Raw genomic sequence first — 9,085 nt, forward strand, 5'->3', positions numbered from 1 at the left:
AGGCACTGCAGGAGCCTGCAGACAATTCCTGCAGCACTTGTAGGATGATCCTGCTGCCCAAGGGACGTTCCCATGGGGCCAAGTCAGGAACTTCAATGGGGAGTGGGGCCAGAGAGGAAAGGGCAAAGAGGGATGGGCTGTTTGCAGGCAAGGGAACAGGGGTGGGCCATAGGAAGAAATTTGTACCAGGGAAGAGTAAAGAAAGCAAAGGTGAAACAAAGGAAATGCTCAGGGCAGTTTGGGGGTGGCTGCCAGGCAGCCCTGGCTTTGAGCAACAGCGTCTGCAGTGGGACAGGAATGTCCCAGCTGATGGGAACAAACTTTCTGGCTGACTGCAGAGGCCAGGACAAAGCTGAGTGGTTTCCCTGCTGCTCACGGGGCTTTTCTGTGCTGAGCATTGGCCTGGGCGTGTTCTTGAGAGAGCCTGGGCAAGGAGCTTGGTGCCCCCAGGGCCTGGCCAGAGGCGTCAACGCTGCCCCAGCAGTGCCCATGGCCTGTCCCTGCTGCAGCCCCGGCACTGCCACCCCAGGGCTGCGCCCGGCCCCGAGAGCACTCAGGCCCTGCAGCAACACCAGGGCCACCAGGGCAGCAGGGCAGGGCCACGGCAGCAGCACTGGCAACACCAAGTGATGCTGCTGCTGCTGGGCACAGCTGCTGGGCCAGCACTGATCTGCCCCAGCTCTGCACACAGACATTGCCGCTGCAGCTCCAGAGAGGGCAACAAAAGGGGGAGCTTCAGTGAAAACTTTGCTGGGAGATCCTTTACTTCCCTTAAAGCCACCGACAACGCAACCCCTCATTGACACAGTGTGTGGCCACAGGGAAGGTGGAGAGAAATAAAATGAGAAATGGCACAAGGAGTGGCTTTTCTTTGTGGCCAATGTGAAAAAACTAAAACAAAGAAAAAGAACCTCCAAAATGAAACTATCAAAAAGTATCAAAGGTTATTACAAGTGATTTGCAGAAACTGGCCAGCAGTTTAATGTTCCAGAAACCATCCAGTCATCAGTGTCCACACTGCAGCCTTGAGCTCCTGGTTTCTTAGGCTGTAGATGAGGGGGTTCAGGGCTGGAGGCCCCACTGAGTACAAAACTGACAGGGTCAGATCCAGGGATAGGGAGGAGATCAAGGGGGCCTTCAGGTGAGCAATCATGACAGTGCTGAGGAACAGGGAGAGCATGGGCAGGTGAGGGAGGCAGGTGGAAAAGGCTTTGTGCCATCCCTGCTCAGAGGGGATCCTCAGCACGGCCCTAAAGATCTGCACATAGAAGAAAACAATGAACACAAACCAGCCAAGTCCTAAACAGGCACAAACTTCAAGTTTGTGCCTTGTTTAGAGCCCAAGTTCCCTGTGGTTTTAGTGTGAGCAGTAGACCTTGAGGATTTGGGGGATTTCACAGAAGAACTGGTCCAGGGCATTGGCCTGCCACAGGGGCAGGGAAAATGTATTGGCTGTGTGCATGAGAGCATGGAGAAAGGCACTGGCCCAGGCAGCTGCTGCCATGTGGGCACAAGCTCTGCTGCCCAGGAGGGTCCCGTAGCGCAGGGGTTTGCAGATGGACACGTAGTGGTCACAGCACATGATGGTCAGGAGGGAAAACTCTGCTGAAATGAAAAAGATAAAACAAATGAGTTGGACTGCACACCCTTTGTAGGAGATGGTGCTGGTGTCCCAGAGGGAATTGTGCATGGCTTTGGGGACAGTGGTGCAGATGGAGCCCAGGTCACTGAGGGCCAGGTTGAGCAGGCAGAAGAACATGGGCGTGTGCAGGTGGTGGCCGCAGGCTACGGCGCTGATGATGAGACCGTTGCCCAGGAGGGCAGCCAGGGAGATGCCCAGCAAGAGGCAGAAGTGCAGGAGCTGCAGCTGCCCCGTGCTGCCAATGGCAGCAGGAGGAAGTGGCTGATGGAGCTGCTGTTGGACATTTGCTGTGGCTGCACTTGGGCAGACATGGAGGACTGGTTCTAGATAAGAGGAATAGGCTTTCAGGTTAGGGTGAGATGCTTTCTTCTCATATTGACCTTTGCAGACACATGCTGATTTATGTTACGTTAGGTTACCCCATTGGCCCATTGGCCTGATTACCCTAGTTCAACTCCTATTGCCCACGTTTCTTTGGCCCTAGAATGTTCTCTCTCTGTCCCTCAATTTGCCCTAGTTTGCTGTATTCCTCCACCCTTGTTTCCTATTGGCTGACCGGAGATCTGACCCCTCGTCTGCACCATTTTTCCCCATATCCATTGGACCCTGACCCTCAGCTCCACCCTCACTACCCCATATAAGACCCTGATCCCTCCGCCTACACCCTGTCTTCGTCCCTGGACCCTGTTCACCTGTGTAGCCTGTTCCTGTACCAATAAACCCAGTTTGCTGGAGATCATATGAAAACCCATCCTGCTCATTCTGTCAGCTTTCTAAGGTAGCAGTGAGGTTTGGGCTTATGAGTGCTGGACGTTCCAAGGGCCTCAGTAGTGCCATGATGCTACACATGGCGCCCAAAGAGGAACCAGATTCCTTAAGGTCCCTGTGAGCGTCTCCAGCAGTGATCCTGCCAGCCAGATGTCACTGGAAGCTGTACCCCTTCGGGTCAGCCACAACACTGAAGTGAGACTCCAGTTTTATCTAATCTCGCTAAAGAAGAAGTTGATAATCCCCTCAACATCTATGGGACCTGCTTCTCTGACAACCCCATAAGCCCCACTTTGGCTGGATATTGTGCCTGTGAGACTGAGAGTGAGAGACTGAGTGGCAAAGAGCTCCCAGCGGTTTGGGCTTCTGATTTTCTGTTCCTGTGGGTAGGCATTCCCTCTTCCACTGGGGGCAGCTATGGGAAATACTCATTCCCAAGCTGAAAAGGATGTTTTTGTTAAGTTTTGGAGAGTTTTAAATTTAGAGGGGAGTTAATTTTCTGAAGGGAGTTTAAAAGGTATTGTTCATGGTTATTTGAGGAGCTTCCTGATATCTCTGTTGATTCGCTCTATCAGTTATCGTTTTGGGATGCTGTTGGGGATAAGCTTTATATTTTACAAAAACAAGGGGTTTTAAAAGTTGAGAAATTTTATCCGTTGTTTCATTCAATTTATAGGATCATTTAATGAGTGCATGGTTCCAACCCTTTGCCCTGGTTTATTCAAGCCACCCTTCACGTTCCCGAACCCAGGTTCCCTGAGAACAGGATGGGAGATGGAGCCTGCCCTTCGGCACAGACAAGCCATCTGCTGTCTGCCGTCTCCCCTCCTTTTCTGTCCTCTCCCAGGGTGGCAGTGGCCATGCTGCCTTGAGATATTCCCTCACCCACATTCCTGCATTCCCTACTTCTAATCCTCCTTCCTATAAATCACAAGATGGCAATACTCCTGTTAGAGAGACCGCCATTTTTTTATTCCCTCCCACCTTCATCCCCATTTCCCGCCTTCGCTCCAGGTGCCTCCTCTGTGTCGGGTCTCACCTTAATGTTGAATTCCACTGCCGCATTAGTCCCTCCCCTATCATCAGAAAGGTTCTCCCCAATGCGGGCTGCACCTCTCCACTTCCAGGCCCCTTCTCCAGTCCAGCCTCTTCCAGTTGCCACATCACTGGAACCGGACATGGGGCCAACTAGAAGGAAGCCATTTTGGCTACCAAAGGCCTTCAACGCCAGGCATTGCCGGTCGGCACAAAGGCCTGCGCCTCTGCCAGCAGACCTGCCTCCTCTACAGAGGAAAAGAGTGATAGCTTATCTGAGAGTGAGGATGAGCCCAAGGATTCTTGGCAGAGGATGCGGAGAAAAGCTGCAAAGGAGGGGGACTGGGAGGTGGTATCCAAGATTCAGGTGGCACCTGTGCAGTATAAGCTGGGGCCAAAACCTAAATGGGAATCCATAGGGAATAGATTCCCATTTAGGTTTTGGCTCCTGGGAATCCATAGGGAATAGATTCCCATTTAGGTTTTGGCCCCTGCTTATATGCACAGGTGCGACCTGAATCTTGGATTCCCTACCTCCATAGGGAAATGAAGGACTTAGTAAAGCTGCCAAGGATTATGGGAGGGGTTCTCCCTATTTTAACAATTTGCTGGACATTCCATTTACTGCCCACACAATGGTACCACAAAATGTAAAATGGTGTATGCAAATTGTATTGTCATCTGATGAATTTATTTTCTGGAAAGGAGTTTGGATAAATAAAGTTCATGAGTTACCAAAAGGTTATGTTGAGGAAGAAGGGCGACAACACCTCACAATGGACCACATTACCAGGGAAGGAGACTATACTAGACTGCAGTATCAGGCTGAAGTCATCCCCCAGTCAATACTGGAAGATCTCAAAGGTGCTGCATGGTCTACCCTCCTCCAAACACCTGATGCTTCTACACCCCACACTGACTTCACTTACATTCACCAGGGCTCAGATGAGAGCTATATCAAGTTCATAAAGCACCTTATGAAAGCCCTGGAAAAACAGGTAGTTGATCAAAAGGTCCAGGATTATCTTATTAGCAAATTAGCTTTCTGTAATGCCAGTATTGACTGCAGAAAGGTTCTTCACAGCCTCCCCCTTGACCCTGAGCCAACCATTGCTCAGATGATTGATGCTTGCATTTGCCAGGCGATCTTAGAGTGTGACTCCAGCCTAGCCAAGGCCACCAGCCAGGGTGCAGTTTAAATGCCAGTTGCAGCAAACGTGCTTCCCTACAATACAGAATGTAATAAAGGCAGTGGAAACTGTTATAACTGCAGGAAAACTGGACATGTAGCAAAAGACTGTAAATAGAAGAATACTGTTCTGGTTTTTTACCCAGCCCTCAGTCCCACAGCCATTACCCAAACTGTTCTTGAAGCCAACAGCACTACCAGCCCTCAGGAAACTCCCAGCAGAGCATGAAATGACACCAAATATGAAGTTATTCTGTCTCACCCTTCCATTGGTGAGAGATGTCCTAGGTTAAAATATAAAGATGTATTCTATTCCCATCCTCAAGAGCTGTTGAAACAGGAGGGGCATTGTTTTATTCCTTATCTCCTCTTAATAAACCCATCAATACCTTTCTGCATGACTCAGAGATAATGCCCTCCAGGAGCCATTTCTGTTTAATGGACCCACCTCATGACTCATAGAATGATATCAGCCCATTGTGAGATGCTTCACCCAGGGGGGAAGAGCTAAGCATGCCCCCCTGGATATTATCTGCGGTTTGGGACAAAACAAGCTGCCTTTCCACTGGATTCCCCAGAGCAACAGCTGCCCTGGATTTTCGGAGGTAGGCTACACCCTATGTGGTGGTTTGACGAGAAAGAAGTGGGAATTCTGAAATGCTGTGGTCAAACCAATGGGTGCTTGGATTTTGATATTGGCACCTGGTGTATCCAGTGGGGTTTGGACACACCTCTGAGAACACACAGGGGTTAAAAGCAGAGCTTCGGCCCTGGGAGGCTCTCTTGGGACTTCGAGGGAAACAGGTTGGATCGCCCTACCTCGTCCAGCTGTGGCTGCTGGGCGGGGGAGTGGCAGCCATGTGGTAGGCCTGGGCCTGGACAGAGATGGGGGTGAGGAGGCCCTTGAGGATGGAAGGGTAGAGGAGCCCCAAGAGACATCGGGCAGCCATCCCCCCCCCAGGAGAGAGAGAGGGAGAGCCGGCGACGACGAATGTGATAGCAGCTGGCCCAGGAGGAGAAGGAAGGGGGGGAAGTGCAGCGAGGAGGTGCCCAGCCAGAGCAGCAGCGTGTGTGGGAGTGCCGGAGATCTGGGACAGGCAGAGACTGAAATTTTTAACCCCTTTCTTTCATGACTGGGACCTTGCAAAAATGCTGATCCTCCTCAGAGCGTAATAAGAAGAGAGATAAGAGATGAGATAACAAGGATTTGGCCTGGGGGAAGTGGAGAAGACTGGCTGAGTGGAGAGAGAGATGATTGGAGTGGCCTTTTGGCTGGACTTTTCTTGTGTAGCCATAGTTTTATTCCTGTGACACAGAGACTGCACTTAGGGGGAGGCAGTGCCTCAGAACCAGGAGGGTCCATTGTGGGGACCCCTCGGGCCCAGGGGGTTGGAAAAAAATGGGGGGGACAGATGTCCCAAAGCAGAGACTGTGCCTTTTTGGAGTGAGACAAGGCATCCTTAAAAGACAACCCTAAAAGCAGCTCTGGTCCATGCACAGTCGTGAGAGCACTGGGCATGGAAGGAAGATGTCACAAATGGCAAAAGGACTTTCCGGGTGGTCCCGAGTGACATGGAAGCACACGAGGTTTCAGCGTGTTTCCAGGGGAAGCCTATGGTGCAAGAAGGACTCCTCTCCTCTTCATGGACTGAAGTTTGAGTATTCTAAAGGGTGGTGCCAGACTGGGCAATTGGTGATTTGGGGGAATGTATCGGATTGGGAAATTTTGGTGGTGGGGAGGAGGAAAGTGTTTTTTGTAAGGTTTTCAATTTTTTCCCTTATAGTTTTTTTCCTTCTTTTCTTGTAATTTAGGTAATAAAGTTTTATTTATTTCTAAGCTGGAGCCTGCTTTGCTTATTCCTGGTCACATCTCACAGCAGACACTAGGGAGAGGGTATACTCATGGGGGCACTGGCTCTGGGCCAGGCCCAAACCATGACACCCTACTACAGGATCGCTGCTCCAACATAACCACATCTGCCACTCCAGGAGGACTGCAGCCACCATTCCAACTGGACTGCTACCAACACCCTGACCAGCAGAGTGACAGGTTATGTTCTGACTTTATCAGTGTTTTTTATTTTGTATTATTGCATGATTTTTTTTCCTAATAAATTGTATTTCTAACTTTGAGTCTCTCTCTGGTTTTGTTTTCAAACCAGAGCAAATGGAAAAGCCTGAGTGGGTTTCCTGATAAACAAACCCACCTCAGAAACCACCTGCTCAGTCCAGGCTGCCTGGAATGATGTCACCTTTCTACAAGGGACAGTGTGAGCATGAATGATCTCTGGGAGCAGAATTTTCTGAGTCTTGCAGCTGAATTCTCTGTCCCTGTCCTTTCCCTGGATCTGTGTTGCAGATGAAGCTACTGGTGCCATCCTCACCTTTTACCTCTCTCTTGAATGCAAACAGATGTTCCCAGGTGTATTAAGCACGATTTTTCAAAGTTGCTACAAAACTTTTGTGTTCCTCATGGAACGAAGGGGCCATTTTGACACTGAGGAGGTGACGTGGAAGCAAGGAGTCAGTTGCGACCCATGGAACTAAGGGGCCATGGTGACACAGCTGGGCCACATGGATCCAGTGGTCCATTGTGACACTGTGGATCCAAGGAGACAATGGAGACACCCCCAGAACCTCATGGAACCAAGGAGTCCATGGTGACCCAGCAGGGCTGCATGGAGCCAATGGTCCATGGTGGCACTGCCCATCCAAGAAGGCCATTGTGACACTGAAGAACTTCATGACACCAAATATCCATGGTGACACAGCAGGGCATCATGGGAACCAAGGAACGGCTGTTGGCGGTATGGAAACTCATGGAACCAGGAGCCGTTGTGGCACTGCAGAACCAACAGAGCTGCTGGACCTTGTCCACTAGCCCTGCACAGCTCCTTGGGAGGCACAGCAGGAGCAGCACCCTGGGAGCCTCTCTGGGATCCATGGCACACACTCCCAGGGGCGGGAATTCCAGTTCCCAAAGACAGCAAAAGGTGTTCCTGCCCTGGAAGGCAAAGCTCTTAAGAAGGAGAAAAAGGCCAAGTGGAGCAAGATCTTAGAGTGACATTTCACTGCCAGCCTTCATAGCTTCACCCGTGGTTGTTGTAGCTCCTGGATTGGGAAATAAATCAGGCAGGGTCTTTGGTGGGAGCTGCCCATGGTTAAGAGAGACACTGAGAGAGAAACAGAGCAGGCAAAGAAAGGCAGGAGAGAAAGAAGGGCACAAACGCAATCAGCTGCGAAGGTGGCACTCTGAAAAACAAACTGGAACTGACAAAAAATGCATGGGACAGAAGTCAGTAATTCTGAAAGTTTTATTTACTATCAAAATACAGGCCACACATCCAGCCCCACACAATCCCAATCCCACACCCTCAAATTTGGATGCCACTTCTCCCAATCTCCTTCCAACCCCATCTCACCCTGGACATTGTGGAATCAAGTAGATTTGTCATGGGACTGAGTTTTTCTTAGGTGGGAATAAGGCATTTTAACATGGATTGGTCAATTTTGGGGTAAAATGGAGGTGTTTTCAATGGGATTGAATCATTTTGAGGTGACAGACCAATCTATCTGGAATTCTGGAGTGCAAAGATATAGAGAAAACTTGCTGAAATCCCCCAAGAACCCACAAATCCTACACAACAAATGTTCACAAACCATAAATTCCACCTTAAAAACCTGTTAAATGGTGGGACTTTAGACATCCTTGATCAATTACTTTCATTTTAGTCCTATTTCAGGTGTTTTTAAGTGATAAAGACAAATCAGAAGAAAATTAGGGCCAAAAGGATAACCAGCCAGGTGTCCTCCCAACATGGATCACTGGGAATGTGGGTCACCAGTGTTCTGACCAATGTGGGTCCTCCCATGGGGATGAAGCTGCACCAGTGCACAAAGCTCCTCCTGCAGGGGAGGACACACACGCAGGGCTTCCCTTACCAGTTCCTGCGTTGGTGTCGGGTCAAGGTAGAGCTGTGTGAGCTCTTCCCACACTGGGGACACTCGTAGGGCCTCTCCCCGGTGTGGATGCGCTGGTGGATGATGAGGTGGGAGTTGCGTTGGAATCCCTTCCCGCAGTCAGGGCAGCGGAAGGGCCTCTCCTCAGTGTGAATCTGCTCATGCAGGATGAGATGGGAGCTGATCCGAAATCTCTTCCCACACTGGAGACACTTGTAGGGCGTCTCCCCAGTGTGGATGCGTTGGTGCCTGATGAGTTCTGAGCTGCAGCTGAAGCCCTTCCCACATTCCTCACACTCGTAGGGCCATTGCCCGGTGTGGATCATCTGGTGGCGGATCAGGGTGCTGCTCTGGCTGAAGCTCTTCCCACACTCCAAGCACTTGTAGGGCTTCTCCCCATCGTGAAGTTGCTCATGCACCACCAGCACCGGGCCCTGGCTGAAGCTCTGTCCACCTTCCTGGCCCAGGGTGGGCCTCCCTCCTCAGAGCAC

The sequence above is a fragment of the Melospiza melodia genome, chromosome 17, assembly GCF_035770615.1.
Source record: "Melospiza melodia melodia isolate bMelMel2 chromosome 17, bMelMel2.pri, whole genome shotgun sequence".
NCBI lineage: Eukaryota > Metazoa > Chordata > Aves > Passeriformes > Passerellidae > Melospiza > Melospiza melodia.